This window comes from Malania oleifera, chromosome 5 (genome assembly GCF_029873635.1).
Source record: "Malania oleifera isolate guangnan ecotype guangnan chromosome 5, ASM2987363v1, whole genome shotgun sequence".
Taxonomy (NCBI): domain Eukaryota; kingdom Viridiplantae; phylum Streptophyta; class Magnoliopsida; order Santalales; family Ximeniaceae; genus Malania; species Malania oleifera.
This window is the reverse complement of record NC_080421.1, coordinates 15,759,481-15,768,570: the sequence shown is the minus strand read 5'-3', so window position 1 is coordinate 15,768,570 and position 9,090 is coordinate 15,759,481.

Sequence of the window (9,090 nt, the reverse complement as noted above, 5' to 3'; positions counted from 1 at the left end):
AATGATTCTTTACTGAAACCTTTTTTTTGAATTGGTGTTGCCTTTTCTACCAAATTTTTTATAAATTTTTTGATATAATTCAATATTCCTAGAAAGCATTAACACTGCCTTCTATTTTTGAATTCATTAGGAAATTCACATAGTCGTTCTACTATATGAGGTTGAAGTTCCTCTTCACTCCCTTTAATTTTTAAACCTAAAAATTCAATTTGGGGTTTCATCCAAATGGTTTTCCTTTCTGAAAGAACCATTCTTTTTTTTATGAACACTTGTGCCTATTGTTTCAAATGTTCAAGGTGATCCCTAGTATTTTTACTAAATACTAGAACATCATCGATGTAAACTGCAACAAATCCATTCATTCCTTCAAACGCTTTATCCATTCTTCTCTAAAAGATTCCTAGGGCATTCTTCAATTCGAATGGCATAACTAGCCACTCGAAAAGCCCAATTGGCGTTATGAAGGCTATAGGAGCTACTGCTCTTTCTTTGACCTTTATCTGCCAGTACCCTCATTTGAGATCGAATTTAGAATAAACAGAGGGTTTCTCCCTTCTTATTCTATTTCTAAGAGACTCCTGATTAGGCAAGTCATACCCATCGTCTCTTGTTAAGTGAGCATTATAGTGGTAATCCTTGTACTTGTTAGCCAATGCGGGGACGTAGGCAATTTGCCAAACCACGATAACACTTATGCGTGTCACTTTTCTTTATTGCTTTTTAGTGCATACTTAGTTGATTAAATTGCGTTATTTAATTTCTACTAAATATTACAATTGATTTATTTTACTTGCACTGGATTGACTTTAGGGTTGTGAATATACTGCTGTTAGGATACTGACCTAAGGCATTAATTTTAAAAATACCAATTCACCCCCCTTTTGGAATCACGGCAAAGCCAACAAATGTTCTTTGTGTTTTTCGAGTTTTCTTTGAATGTTCCTAGTAGGCTGTTGATTCAAACTTTTGTAAAGCACAAATTGTTTTTCTTCTTGCCCTCTTAAAGTCTAGCTCCCCATGAGGTCTCCTGAGGCTCAGCCTACGCCTCTGACCAACATAAGCAATGTTAGATCATACCTTTCCAATACATATTTACGTGACCTGCATCGCTTATTTGTCATTCTGAACAGTATTCAACTTAGGTTGCCCACCAACTCTAAGTCTACTCAAGATCCAGGCCCAAACGAAATTTGACTATATACAAATAATCTTGACCTTGGTCTTAGGTTGCCCCTTTTCCCTTTCTTTTCTGATATATTCCAATTTTATAACATAGCTGCTTCCCAGTTGGCCCCCAACTCGTAGTTAACCTTAGCATGCTTTGTCGTGCTCCTTATTCAGATAGGCCACCAGCCCACAGTAGTTTTATTTTGGAGCCACTTTAGATGATAAGGCACACCATAGAAAAAGAGTATACTACTTCAATTGCCTTTCTGAATTTAAGATTTTTACTCCCGGTAACTCGTCCATCCATGATTGGAAATTCTAGTTCTTTTTGCATCAAGGAATCTTAATTATCATGGGCCTCGCGTCTGGTCAACCCCTCTCGATGGTGATGCTCTTCACCTTATCCTTCCCTTTTTGTATATACACATAAGCATTTTTTTTTATCTAACACCACCTTCCATTTCAGCCCGGCAACGCCACTTGGCCCCTTCTCTGTCCCCCTTAGAGCAAGCCATCATTCGGGAGCTTCAAACTAGAGCCCGACAAGGGATTATTCCCCACAATGAGCTGCTTAAGGAGCGAGTCCTTGTGCAATGTCGACTCAGCCCCATCTCACCCGGTCTTTACTTCTTATAAGCTTTGTGGCATACATATGTACACCTGCTTTATCGGGTCTTTCCGCCCCCTATTTTTTGTAGGTATGGACTTCAATTGTTACGATACTGTGCTTGCTCAAAAGAAAAGCAAAAGGCAAGAAAAAAGAAGAAGAATATTTTACAAGGTGAGTCTTCTCAGGTGGAAAATGTTCCTACAACAGATGACAAGCAGCTTCCCACCCAAACATCACCGTCTATTGCTGCTGCCTCCGGGGGACCTGCGTTGCAGGATCCTATACTTTCTGGTCCTGCCCTCCGGCATGTGGTACATTATAAAGATGTTCTTCAGCTAAAGATGACTATTCCGAAGAACCTGTCTCCCAATACTCGATGTACTACTTACTAGGCTGTCTTCTTGATTTTGCTTAAAAGTTTACTTTTGCTGTTCACTGCCATATGCTTACGTTGCTTTTATTTTCAGTTGGCAGCTATGGCTTTGTCCATGGAGGATAAAGTGGTCGAGATGTATCAGGTCTTTATGGAGGCAAAAAAGCGATACGTTGCCGCTCAAAATGAGCTACATGAAGCTCAGGCCAAAGCTGTTCTTCAGGAGAGCGCTCTTCAAGAGGAGGTCGCTAAGATTCAGAATGAAGAGATCCTTGTTGCTGCGAGTGTCACGATATTAGACTATCGTAACTCTAACCAGTTTATCTTCAATACCTATTAGCCGTACTAAGAAGGCTTTTAGCGATTCCAGAAGCAGGTTAAGACACTGCAATACTGCATCTTGATCTTCCCTACCCGACATCTGCTCACTTGGTTATGGTAATGAGAGTCATCAGTCAAGGAAAGAGATTGAAGAGGAGGGTTGAGAAGGCAGCGAAGCTGGTGACTAGAGAATTCAGTCTGAAGTTTTATTGCTTTCAAAGCCTATGTAACTTGCTTTTAAAGCATACAATTTATGAATAGCAATTTATGAATAGTACTTCTTTAATATTTCAAAGTTCCATGTGTTTTTTAGCTCCTTCCTTTCTAAATCTTTTAATGTGTATACTCCCAGCTTGATTTATGATGCTATCTAGTATAGTCCTTCCCAGTTGGGTTTTAGTTTGCTTGGCCCAGTTTCTGCAGGGTTGTTTCACACTTTTCTTATGACTAAATCTCCAAAGTTGAATATTTGTACCTTTTACTCGAGCGTTATAATACCTGGCCACCTTTTGTTGGTATGCTGCGATTTTGACCTGCGTTTGATCATGTCTTTCCTTTAAAAGATATAACTCTGCTCTTAACTCATCGTTGTTGTTCTCTTTATTAAAATGTTGCTTTCGCCAATAAGAGATTCCTATTTCTACGGGGATGATCGCTTTTGCTCCAAAGGCGAGCATAAAAGGGGTTTCCCCCGTATTTGTTCGCCTGGTTGTATGGTAGGCCCATATAATTTATGGGAGCTCTTCTACCCATTCGCCATATGAAGACTCCAAGCGTGTTCTTAGACTATGCAAGATTGTCCTGTTCATATTTCCTACTTGTCCGTTACTTTGAGGGTGCGCAACATGTGTGTATCGCCCCGACCTTTAATACGGCCCTAGAGTGCTACTATACATACATATCATGTACAAATCCTGATAACATACATAACTACCCGCCCTAAACAGGGACATACGGGTATTTCATAATGACCTGCACTTACATATATCACAAAAAACATAAACATTCATATGGATTCTAATAGACGTACCAGAGTATCTAACTGTCCCTTACATACATTAACACGTACGTAAAACATAAACTGCATTACATTCCCAAAAAGAAACCCATCCTGGCTAAACAACCCAGAACTCATACAAAAACTTACGTCAGCTAACCAGACTCTACGCTCCAAAGCCTTTCTAGAAGACTATGACCGATTTCCTGTAACTCCCTAAACAAAGGTTGTAAGATTAGGGTGAGACACTTCTCAGTAAGGAGAAAGATATTATATCAGTGTGAGACTGCACAATTATATTGTAACGACCCGAAGAATAATGATATTTAAATAATAAAGAGGGAAATAGAAACAAAAACAGAAGGATGCAGTAGACTAAAGCGTTCGTCGACGACATTGCATTTTAGATATAATAACCCAAGGAATTTTCTCATAGCCTCGTCGATGAACACAGGGGATTCGTCGACGAAGGTACAAAAGGGTCTCGTCGATAAGGGCATGTTTCATCGACGAGAAGATACCGAGAGAATGTTTTAGGCGATTATGAATTTCATCAACGAAGGGGAGAGTTCGTCAACGAATTGCCTATTAGACTCATTGACGAGATGACGTGGCTCGTCGACGAAGACCACAATATAAATAGCCCTAAACTTGATTTAATCGCAGAAAAATCAACGCAAATCTTCCCCTCTCTCTCTCCTACGGTCTCTCCTCCATCTTTCTTTGATTTCGGCCCCATTGTTTGCCGGATCGACGATCGGAGGCCACCACAACGCTCCTAGTAAAGTTCTCTCCAAGTTTACTGGGACGGATCGTGTGATGACCTGCTTAATTTTCACATTTTTTTTTTATTTTTTTCCCATAATATAATACAATATCACAAAACTCAGCAGATCATAATCCACCTAGACCTGTGCGTACAAGAGATATAACAATAACACAGTGAGGAAGGCTAAACAACATGAAACATAAAATCATAAATAACCCATAATACCATATACAATACCATCCATCAATATACCAGAGTTACTACATCCATTATATACACATCCTTAAATAAGAAAGACCTAGGGACATTTCATAAAATCCAATCGTCCGCACCAAAACTTACCCTTCAGAGAGAGCAGATCAATGGTACTATATTAGCGGAGCTTTACCCGCTCTCCTATCAGGGGCTCCTGAAATGGTTATAAAATTTTGGGGTGAGACACCTCTCACTAAGGGAAATAAACTAATACTAATGTGTGGCAACATGAGCATTTCTGTGGTATACATATAATCATTGACATAACCAATAAAACTATATATATATATATATATATATATCATTTATGGGAAAAACATAAATAATCAAAACATGACAGAACATAATGGTTTCCATAGCATAATTCATCTCATATAAATAATAATACAAAACAAACATCACTGGTAGGTTAGCTGGTTGTTGTTATATATTACCCCCACATGACTAGGTTGTGTGACCCGAATGCGGGACCTGACAATGGTTGGCCGACCACTGCCAAGTCAAAAGTACAGTCTGTAAATCTAATGGGTCTACCAGACTTGGTCCGTACACCAGGGGCGCTCACACACTTCTTAAAACCACATCGACCATCCAATCTCACACCACTCCGTACAGCGGCGTTAACAAATATCATGATAAATCATGAACACATAGCATCGGTACCGTGCAAGTGCTAGCCTAGACCAAGCCAACCAGGTTCTAATATCATATACCATATACTGAAACTGTGACACATGGATATTTCATATCATTAATTATCAAATCAATCATATCATTTTGCATATATACATATATCATGAAAATCATCGACCCGTACGCTGGTATTTCCCATTTTACCATAGCTCGGCCCGTACGCCCCAAATCATATCATAGCTCGGCCCGTATGCCGACAAACATATCCATAGCTCAGCCCATACGCTGGCAAATCATACACATAGCACGGCCCGTACGCCGGCAAAACATATAAAAATCTCGACCCGTATGCCGGTTTTTCATTATAAAAATCCATATCTTTATCATATTCCGAGAAAATAGTATTTCATAATAATTTCTACTCATGCCACACAAAACAGGTTTTTCGTATATTTCCATCATTTTCAACAGTATTTTCCAAATATAAGACATATATAAACATATTTATTTTCCTAAAATTAAATGTTGTAACAATGTACATATTTTTCATAAAATACTAGCTTAGTTTATCCCCTTACCTGATTCCTGAAAAGCCCCTAAGAAAATCTATCCTGCACCCATAGGGTTTCTCGTTCAACACCTTGAAAACGGCATTTCCCAGAACTAAAGTTTAATATTTTTACGCGTACTACACTTTCTACAACTGTCAAATAACCAAATATCGAGTAGAAAGCCTTACCTTAGATTTGGGATGATTTCCAACTCAGCCCCACGGACGATCCGCTCTAGCAGACTTGTAGAGAACTTTCCCAAGAGCGTCGTGCTGACTTCAGATCGTCGAATCGGCAAAAATTTGGTCCAAAAACTTAGAGAGAAGGAGGAGAAACCGAAGGAAGAGAGAGAGAAAGAGAATTCTGCACACAAATGAGCTGAAAATCACGTTTAACCACTATTTATACTGCGGCCTTCGTCGACAAGCCACATCATCTCGTCGACGAGGTTATGAAGGCAACTTGTAGACGAGCTCTCTCCCCTCGTCGATGAAATTCAGAATCCCCAAACCCCCGCTCAGTATTTTCTTGTCGACGAATCTTGTCCTCATCGACGAGCTCCTTTTATACCCTCGTCGATGAATCCCCTGTGTTTGTTGATGACAAGCTGAAAAATTCCTCGGGTTATTACAGATCATCGATGGGATCGAGTTGAATTTCTTCTTTGAATCAGGATAAGGCCTTTTATTCTGTTTTTAGCCTTCTAGCAGTTGTAGGAAATGATGGAGATAAAGAAATAATGATATTCTATTATGGCGAATGCTATTTTCGAGGTGTTGAGTAGGAAGCTCTGCGGGTGTTGGACCACTATACCATAGGGGCTTTCGAGTAGTTAGGTAAGAAAAATATGCTATGCTAGGAAACCCTTTTACGATTTCAGTACGAACTATATATTTTTATCAAATTATTATTCGGATTATATATATTTACAGTTTCCAAAACTTGATAATATTGATATTTATTTGTGTGGCTTGAGTTGATAACAGAACAGTACTATATTTATAGAATTTGTGAATGCCATGTTTATAGTTATTAACAGAAATACCATGATATTTGCATGTTTATAGTATGACGAATTTTTCAGTGTACAGTATACTTAGAAATATGCATTTTCAATAATTTCAGAATAACACGTTTATCAGTACCATAACGCCCCAATATACAGATATTCAGACAGCAGTTCAGTTATACATAAATCAGATTTTCGGTCAGTTTATTTAGAATTTCAGATATATTCTATGGGGTTATGGTTATTTTAAAAACCATAGTAAAAACAGTATATTACAAATATCAGTTACCTATATAGTATCAGACCCTGATGGATCAAACAGCAGAGCACGGTACCGTAGCTATAGACATTCAGTTCAGATTGCAACCACTTTACTCAGATAGTAAGTGGTATGAGGTTGATCGTGCCCATGTCGGGATAGGCTCTCCATCATATATGGATTAAGGGGGCCGATCAGACTGTCAGAGTTTAGTTGACTTACCCTGGTAGGGTAGCTAGGATAGGTCCCGCCTTCGGGCCGCGCAACCCTTTCATGAGGGGTTAAATCATGACATACAACCATCCAGGGAAAATTTCTCAGATATTATAAATATAAGTAGATTTCCAGAAATAGTAGTAGTATTATGAAAAGTAAATTTATATAGTTTTAATATATGTTATTTATACCAACATTTACAATTTCAGTTAGCCATTATATTATTTATAAATTAGATTATTAATATAGAAATATAACTCAGTAGCCACACACTAGTAATAGCATGTTTGGTCTTACTAAGCGTTGGCTCATCCTAGTGTTGAATTAATTTTCAGGTGAACCAACTAGGCGAGCGGAGCAGGCTCGCAGGTAGAGGGGCTATTGTACTGCCCTTTTTGAGAGTGAGTATTTTTGGGTGGCATGTTTTTGTAATCCCTTGGTATCGATAAGGGTAGTTTCGAGAGAAAAGTGATGATTGTATATCGTGGGTTGATTTGTCACTCTGGTATTGTATTATGTGTGGATTTATTTTATATGATTGACCTTCTGCTATTTAGGTTAATGATTGGATTTAAAACTAGGGAAAAAGATTTTATTTTATTAGCAGGTCGTTTCATATGTTCTTCTTTGAAAACGGTTACATAGATTGAACATTCTCAATACTATAATATATATATATACATATATATATATATATATATATTTATAGTACATATGTAAATTCCTGATAATGTATAACCCAACATCATTTCAAGTGAGAGTTCCCGAGGTTAGGGTAGGGTATAGGCCCATACAATGTACAATGCCTCTGCCCGGTACTCAGACTTGTGACTTTGCCCATTAAAGTTTTTAAATCATGTATATGCATATTTAGAACACCGTCCAGCTTAAACTATCATAACTATGCCAGTAACTCCCCTTGGTAAGGGTTGTGTGATAAGAAAACACTGATCGAGCCCTATTCGTGCAGGCATTGTTAGGCATCATAACATACTGCAATCCTACTTGGCCATCAACACCTTGATCCCTTTTGACCAGTGGCCCTTTTTACTAAGCCTACTACTAGGTACCCACACTGAAAAATAACTACATGTGGTCGCACTGTACCTCTGTTTTGGCAACGGTACCGAGCCTACATAATATAAGCTTTTTAAGGCTTCATATACTATTGAAACAAGCCGCGGTCTCAATATCATATATATAATTTACATTAAAATATAATAACCTGTGCAATTCCAGTATTATCACAATCTCATTCATGCATACTTTCATTCATACTGCGGTAAAAACTAACTTGTTACCTCTCAGTTTTACCCTTTTCTCATAGTTGGCATGGTATCTAATGTGCACTTGTTTTCTGCTATTTCTGATAGCTACTTGGAACCTTTGTCCTCGTAGTTTATATGCATGCATCTTAAATCAGTATAGAATCAATTCATATCATACGTCACACTTATTTGGTCAAATATACATTTCATATAGATTGGTTTGTAAAATATCATTTCTACTGCTATTAAGAGTTTCAAGCATCTCCTACTTTAGTTTTAGTGCAAATAAAGTAGTTTAAGAAATTTGGAGATCATATGCCAAAACCCCCATTTTTGCCAAAATCGTAAAATCGTGAAAACCGTAAGAATCGACATTTATACTCGGTGAAACTTTGCAAATAAGCAGTCAATAAGTACATATAAACATAAGGTACATATCCTATGGTTTCTTTTTCTAAAAATATTGATGTAAACAAATCCCCTTACCTTAATCTCGAAAATTGAAACCCGAGCGAATCGATCCAAAACAATGACCCGGGATCCCCAAAACCCAAAAACCGAAGAACAATACTTCACTAAAATCTCAATTACTACGTATCTATTGAACCAAAACTGAAATTAGATCCTTCCCTCAATTTTAGAGAAAAACCCAAAACTCCTCG